Raw genomic sequence first — 8,227 nt, 5'->3', positions numbered from 1 at the left:
AAAGTGTCTCAACCTGGATCCCTTAAGGACCTGAAAGAGGTCTTCAACCAAAATCTAGATGTTCCAGCAAAGCACCAGTTCAACTGGATCCACCAAGTAGAGAACTGTAGATTTCTGAAGGAAAGTCTCACAGAGGAAGAGGTGGTCGTTCATATACATTTCTCTGAGAACTTTGCATGTAAATAGGCCACAGAAATCCAGGTGTTCCACTTTGGGGGAAGTAAACAGCAGGCTACGATCCATACAAGTGATGTGTACACATCAGAGGGAAGCCAGTCCTATGCCACCATATCTGACTCCCTTAGACATGATGAGAGAGCAGTATGGGCTCACCTGGAGCCTATCCTAAGAGATGTAAAAAAACAAGAATCCACAAATTGTGACATATGATGAGTGATGGTCCGGTTACCCAATACAGAAACGAGAAGAATATGTACCTACTCAGCATTCATATATCTTCGGATTCAAACAAATCACCTGGAACTTTTCTGAAAAGACCCATGGGAAGGGGTCACCAGATGGCATGGGCAGGGCTGTGAAACGTTGTGCGGACAAACACGTTCAACGGGGGGAGGATGTGCAGACTCCCAAGGAGCTATTCAAACTACTTGAGAACAGTGGATCGAGCATAAAAATTATTTTGGATTGCAGATGTAACTAAATATGACAAAGCCGTGCCCAACAACCTCGCTGGAGTCAAAGGAACCATGAAATTGCACCAGGTCACCTCCACAGAAAGTAAAACACTGAAGTATCTTTCTTCTGTAGCATACCAAGCATCTGCAACATCTGTTTCAGTCCTGAGGAAGTGAACTTCAATGAAGATCACGATCAAGAGGACACCATCACTGAGGTACAGCAAGATGAAGCTGTGGCCAAGTCAACACTAACTACAAGTCTAAGCAGATTTGTCACTGTCAGCTACGAACACCGCCCCTTTGCAGTGGCACGTATTCATGGACGCAAAGGGAAGCCAGGCTTCCTCAAATATTTGACAAAAAAAATAAAAAATTACAATATATATATAAAATTGATATTTCATCTCTGTGTTTTCATAATTTTCCATCAATTCGCAAGTGGCTGAATCTCACTGGAGAAATCATCAGTGTTGGCATTTGGATGGCATTTGCGGTCAACTTGTCTACAAGTAGGGCAGTTTTTTTATATACACAGTACCAGTCAAAGGTTTGGACACACCTACTCATTCATGGGTTTTCTTTATTTTTATTATGTTCTACATTGTAGAATGAAGACATTAAAACTATGAAATAACACATATGGAATCATGTAGTAACCAAAAAAGTGTTAAACAAGTGTTACAAATACTCTGTCTCAAAGACACAGCGGTGGGAACCAAAAATATAAAATTTGTACTCATCAGACCGAAGGACAGATTTCCACCGGTCTAATGTCTATTGCTCACGTTTCTTGACCGAATCAAGTTTCTTCTTATTATTGGTGTCCTTTAGTTGTGTTTTCTTTGCAGCAATTCAACCATGAAGGCCCGATTCAGTCTCCTCTGAACAGTTGATGCTGAGATGTGTCTGTTACTTGAACTCTGTGAAACATTTATTTGGGCTGCAATTTTTGAGGCTGGTAACACTAATGAACTTATCCTCTGCAGCAGAGGTAACTCTGGGTCTGCTTCTTTTTCTGTGGTGGTCCTCATGAGAGCCAGTTTCATCATAGCGCTTGATGGTTTTTGCGACAGCATTTGAAGTAAATTTCAAAGTTCTTGACATTTTCCGCATTGACTGACCTTGACTGACTGTCTTAAAGTAATGGTGGACTGTCATTTCTCTTTACTTACTTGAGCTGTTCTTGCCATAATATTGACTTGGTATTTTCCCAAATAGAGCTATCTTCTGTATACCACCCTAACTTGTCACAACACAACTGATTGGCTCAAACGCATTAAGGAAAGAAATTCCACAAATTAACTTGTAACAAGGCACACCTGTTAACTGTTCATCCAGGTGACTACCTCATGAAGCTGGTTGAGAGAAAATAGTCAAAATAAAGAAAACCCTGGAATGAGTAAGTGTGTCCAAACTTTTGACTGGTACTGTATATGTTTTACTTGCGCACGCACACACATAAATCAGTTCCATGGACAGCAACATGATATTTGTCATCTTTAAGTTTGATTTCAGTGTATTAAACTAAGCTTGTTGATTTGATGATGTTTAAATGTTTACGTTGAAATGGTGCTGGAATTGCGGTGCTCCTGTTTTGTGCTGACTTACAGTAACTCTATGGTGATAAATCAGTAGTTGTTTAGTAAACTGTCAAACTTAAACTTTCTTGACCATGCTACAGGTGATAATTGCTACTGCCGGGGCGGCAGGTAGCCTAGTGGTTAGAGCGTTGGGCCAGTAAACGCAAAGGTTGCTGGCTCGAATCCCTGAGCCGACAAGGTAAATCTGTCGTCCTGCCCCTGAACAAGGCATTTAACCCACTGCTCCTGGGTAGGCTGTCATTGCAAATAAGAATTTATTCTTAACTGACTTACCTGATTAAATAAAATAATAAAAATAACTGTTTGTATGCTATATTTGCTTTGTGGACTTCACCACACAGATGTTGCTCTCCAGTTTTGGGATGAAACAAACGTATGTGTAGTTGAATTTATTCCGTGACTGTTGTCACGGCCTTATTGTATGGTGGCGAATTAACTAATGGGTTTGAGCAAACAACCTAATTATCACAACATAGGTTATAATATGATGTTTTTACTGGCTTGGCTTTCTCAGTGATTTTACTCACGCACCGCTACCGCCCCTTTGTAGGCCAGGTACTGAAGGTGATTGGGGAGGAGGTGCTGATCACTTCTATGCAGCAGTATGGAGTGAGGAATGTTTTTGTCTGGTCATCTGTGCCAGACATTACCTTGTACTATGAAGGAGATGTGAAGGCATCTCGGCTGTCCGACACAGACTGGGCTGCTTTCTTGTCACATTAGTGACATCATCAAACAAACTGAGAAATGCAAGTTTGATAATTGTCAACTTGAGTTTCTGCAAAGAAATAAGTTGTATTTAAATGGTTGAACCTCATGAATTGTTTTCACATTTATCATTTTTTGAATTGTCAATTTTAATATTGCACTGTTCTGCACAAACTTAAACACATCGGTGGATGTTTTAATGTTACATTAATGTTTTTACAAGACATTGCACAGAGCAATTTCATTTGTTTTTAATCAAATGAGTAATTGATGTAATGTAGAAGAACACTTTCGTATACGTTTTGTATTTTAATGTTTGAATGTCATTACTGTACTTCAAGAACTTTACTATGTATGTATTACATTGATCATCTTAACTGTTTTAACATCGTTTGAACAATGTATCATAATGCAGAATTTTTAGCATTTTTAGAAGTTCATTGCCATGTTCATGATGAAATGTTTCTGCGTGATAAACATTTGAGTCACATTTTTTGTAATTTATTACGCATTAAAGGCATCATTGTTGTTGAATAAGAAACCATACTGTTTATGTATGTGTGTGTTTCTGTAAGAGGGAAAGAGATCTGCCTAAAAAAATGACACTGTAAAATAAGTCATTCGGTGCAACCAGCAATGATCATTAGGTACTTAATGGTTAAAAACAATAACATTATTATATTGTCTAATAAAATGCAGAGAAGCTCAGTCTAAGAGAAAAATGCATTTTTTGTCAAATTGTATATGGTTTTAATTTCTCTAACAGAAGTTTCAGTTGACAGTCATTCAAAATGTGGGATCTTTTTTTAGGAGGTAAATTTAAGTTGCATAAAAAGCGACAAATCCTGAATGTGCATACACATTGTAGGTAACACTCAAGGGAGCATAAAAAGTGTTTCGAAATTAATATTTTTACCTTTTAAAATGTTTTTGAAAACCTTATTCGTCATTGACACAAATATTATGACACTTCTCGTCTCTGCTTCAGCCACGAGCAGCTTTCCCACGATGATCCATCACAGTCCGTAACCACTTTCTCTTGGAGCGCCGTCACTCTTGTGGGATATCTTAGAAACAAAATATAGTAGGCATATCAGTGTCACTAGCCTTGTTGTAACACCCCTCATTAATGGCAAGCAGTTTCCATGGTTCCAGACAGACAGCATAGTTAATTTCTCAGGCTAGCCATGCTTAGTTCATAAAGAGAGGAATAGAAGCTAGGCCACAGATAAATGTTGAGATAGTATGTTCATGTGACACAGCACTCTTATACCTGATGGACTTTGTTGTCCACTGGCTCTGGTTTGGTCTCGTTTTCTATCTAGTGGACCAACTTCTTCCTCTGATTCAGAATCACTCTTCTCTTTCTGCCCCTAGCTCCTATTCTGTAAAGCCACGGCCAGCTTCTCTGTGAACAGACCAAGCTCTCATAACCTGAGCTACTGGGTGGGTCCCTGATGGGCATAGAGAACTGATTATGGCAGATGATAGAAGTTGATTCAGTACATTTTCTCTTGCATCCTGGCCTGAGTGATGTAGCATTGCTTTATCACTCTAAAAGACTAAATACAATTATTCTAAAACACGCAAGTGACGTCATCATGACAATGTAAAATATACAAATACAATTTCAAATGCCGTAGTAAAGGGGAGTTACAAGTACAATTTTAAATGTTTAGTAATGTTGACAGTCATATAGCCCACCTGTGTTTTGAAACTCACCTCTTCTTGGGTTGTTTTTCCCCCGTCTGCTGAGTGAGCTCTGCACACCAGAGGGCGCTGTTTCCATGTTTTTCTGTGTTTCAGTTACGTCTACAGTTTTCTGATCACCGTGTGGGTTAGGTACAGCCACAACAGTCTCACCCACAGACTGAATCGTATTCTAAACTTGACTTACCAACGGCAAATCATTCATGTACAGGTAACAGTTTTTTTTTTTGTCTTTCAATGTATCCTGTCCTGTTCTTGTAAAAAAAAACAATGCATCGACTTTAGATAAAGAGAATTAGTGTGTTAAAATAACATGAAATGTGTTATATACACTGAGTATAGCAAACATTAGGAACACCTTCCTAATATTGAGTTGCGCACCTCTACAAGGCTTCAAAACCATTCCACAGGGATGCTGGCCCATGTTGACTCCAATGCTTCCCACGGTTGTGTTAAGTTGGCTTGAAGTCCATTGGGTAGTGGATCATTCTTTTCTTAATTTTTTTTTTATTTATTTTTTTTTACCTTTATTTAACCAGGCAAGTCAGTTAAGAGCACATTCTTATTTTCAATGACGGCCTGGGAACAGTGGGTTAACTGCCTGTTCAGGGGCAGAACGACAGATTTGTACCTTGTCAGCTCGGGGGTTTGAACTCGCAACCTTCCAGTTACTAGTCCAACGCTCTAACCACTAGGCTACGCTGCCGCCCCTTGATAAACATGGGAAATTGTTGAGCGTGAAAAACCCAGCAGTGTTGCAGTTCTTGACACAAACCAGTGTGCATGGCACCTACTACCATACCCTGTTCAAAGGCACTTAAATATTTTGTCTTGCCCATTCACCCCCTGAATGGCACATATCCACAGCACACCACCCTGCAGCACACCACCCTGCAGCACACTGCTGGCTTGCCAGATGCTGTTGGAAGTGGTGTTAGAGGGCCAGTAAGAGGCACCCTTTCCTTTGGAAAAAATATCCCAATTCCCCAGGGCAGTGATTAGGGACATTGCCATGAGTAGGATGTCGTCTTTCGGGTGGGACGTTAAATGGGTGTCCTGACTCTCTGTGGTCACTAAAGATCCCATGGCACTTATTGTAAGAGTAGGGGCGTTAACCCTGCTGTCCTGGCTAAATTCCCAATCTGGCCTTCATACCATCATGGCCACCAAATCATCTCCAGCTTCCAATTGGCTCATTTATCTCCCCTGTAACTATTCTCCAGGTCGTTGCTGTAAATGAGAATGTGTTCTCAGTCAACTTACCTGGTAAAATAAGGGTTAAATTGAAATGTCTCAAAGCTTAAAAATCTTCTTCTTTTTTTACCTCCGCTTCATATACATTGATTGAAGTGGATTAACAAGTGACATCAATAAGGGATCATTGCATTCACCTGGTCAGTCTGTCATGTGTTCTTAGTGTTTTGTGTACTCAGTGTATCTAGAGTTAGAGAAATGTATTGACGTGTCACTCCACCATGATACTATAATACAGTTGTTTTAAAAAAAAAACACATTGTGGACCACTCAAACTGAGTTTTGAAACACTAAAAACAATCATAGGCAAACATGGTACAGGCGTAATATCTAATGCCTTACATAATCTATACACATTTATGCATAAAGTACAGCGGCTAAAAGGACAATTAGGCTCTTTTAAAAATAAAGTATCCGTTGGAGGATAAGGTGGCAGGCTTTGGCACAGGCATTTACATTATTGTTACCTGATAAAATGTCACATAATTGGTTATTTCATCAAGACTGTTAAAATTTAGATTTTGTCCAGACAGCTGACCAAAAGATCCTCCTTAAGTTCATTGTATAACCCACAGTAAAGCAATCAATAAAGCCTACCTGGTCTGACAGTGCCTCCTCTGGCCATGCCACATACTGCACAGCAATGATCTGACCTTGGATTGCCAGCTGCTTGTGCTAACGATAATGCAGATCTCCCTCTTTAGGTCATTTGCAGCAACCAGAAGAACTTGAGCTGGTGGATGGGAAATAAATATGAAAATGATTAAATGGTGATGTCTGCTGTGGTTAAAAAACAACAAACATACAAAAACCAGTGTTGCATATTACAGACATATTTCCTTCATGAAAAGGTTCACCTCACTCATCTGCCACTGACTGTGTGAATATCTGAGGGGTGTGAGGGAAGCAATAATGGCCACCAACAACAGTCTTCTTCAGCATAATGCTGTCCTTCAGTCTTGGTCCACTGGTCGAAGCTTCACCCTGGGGTCTGACAGGTATGGCTGGCCCTTGTGATACCCTGAGGGAAAACTACATCAATCAAGTGAATCAATACATTCTAGATTATATTAACATAATGTTGCATTGTGTCCATATATTATTTTTTAAGTAAAACAGTTGTACTGTTTATCTTTTCTTTGTTTCTTTGCAAATGACAGCTGCACTTACCGGTATTAAATATATGTGTCTTGCAGCTGCTGGTGAGGTAAGGCAGTGAGTCTTGCTCTTAACACTTTCTCATCTGTGTGCACACCAGGTATGTTACAATGGGATATGGGGAGGGTACAGAGCAGGGAGAAAATTAGTACAATTAGGAGAGTTCTGTTGCCGTTTACCTATGGAATTGTTTGTATTATAGCTACTAACTGTTATAGCTATTACTATAGTAAAAATATTTGCTTGGTATATCCCATGGTATATTTCTGGTTGTGAAGAAGCAGAAAGCTCCAAAATAAAATGACTATTGGATGTTCCACTGCATTTACCCAGCACTAAGTCCAGTATTTTTCTGGGCCTGCAACAGATGGAAACAAATCATGAGTATTTGTGTTACATTTTCAGAATAAATGACTAGTCCAAATCTAACGAACACCTCTGACCTGCGGACCCCTTACTCTTGACTCTCTCCACCCGACCCACAAAAGTTACCAAGCCAATGACATCACATGCAGAATTGTTCTTCAATTCTTATCTAGAAGAAAAACATTTATAAGAAGCAAGGAATGAGTAGTTCATGCATATGATAAAGACTGCTTAGTAATGTTGTAAATGTTACCCAGGGAAAGGCCTTTGTTTTTACATACAATCTCATTTAAACTGCATAATGTGGTTGTGAACTTACCTGGTAGTGAACTGATAGGAAGCCTTAGGCAAGCCCCATTGAGACTGCACACTTGGCTGGAACCAGTAAGGAGTGCAGTGGGATTCCAAGGATTCAGACAGATTTCTACAAGGCCATGCATAGTAAAAACGAAGAGTTTCACAGTATTCAGTATACAGTGTTCAGACAGAATATTATTTCAAAATGACCAATCGGGAGTATCTGTCTGGCAATGTACGTTGATGTATGTTGATTTGCTAAGTTGTGAATCACTAGGTTAGGTTGAGTTCAGTACCTACTGAGTGAAAGCTCTTCATTCTGTGGTTGTCTATGTCAGGTCGAGACCTGTTTGGATGACTCTGCTTGAGGGTGTAGTTTTGGAGGTAGAGCACAGTTCCAACATTCAGTCTCTGGTACCACTCGGGCCACAGCTCATTCTACATGACAAGGGGCATGGTGACACTTTGGTCTGCTCCCTCAAAGTAAGTCTGGAG

At 39.8% G+C, this 8,227-nt stretch overlaps 1 long non-coding RNA gene across 1 annotated transcript; it reads right to left on the bottom strand.

The window, feature by feature from the left end:
- Window positions 1-6,780: 6,780 nt before the first annotated feature.
- Window positions 6,781-7,857, bottom strand: LOC118937880. Its single transcript, XR_005035294.1, has 3 exons — window positions 7,399-7,857; window positions 7,082-7,154; window positions 6,781-6,932 (listed from the first exon to the last, which is right to left on the bottom strand). It is a non-coding gene; the product is annotated as an uncharacterized LOC118937880 (long non-coding RNA).
- Between the last annotated feature and the right edge of the window lie 370 nt (window positions 7,858-8,227).

The sequence above is a fragment of the Oncorhynchus mykiss genome, chromosome 12, assembly GCF_013265735.2.
Source record: "Oncorhynchus mykiss isolate Arlee chromosome 12, USDA_OmykA_1.1, whole genome shotgun sequence".
Taxonomy (NCBI): domain Eukaryota; kingdom Metazoa; phylum Chordata; class Actinopteri; order Salmoniformes; family Salmonidae; genus Oncorhynchus; species Oncorhynchus mykiss.
The sequence above is the reverse complement of the archived record's forward strand: the minus strand, read 5'-3'. Positions and strand labels throughout refer to the sequence as shown.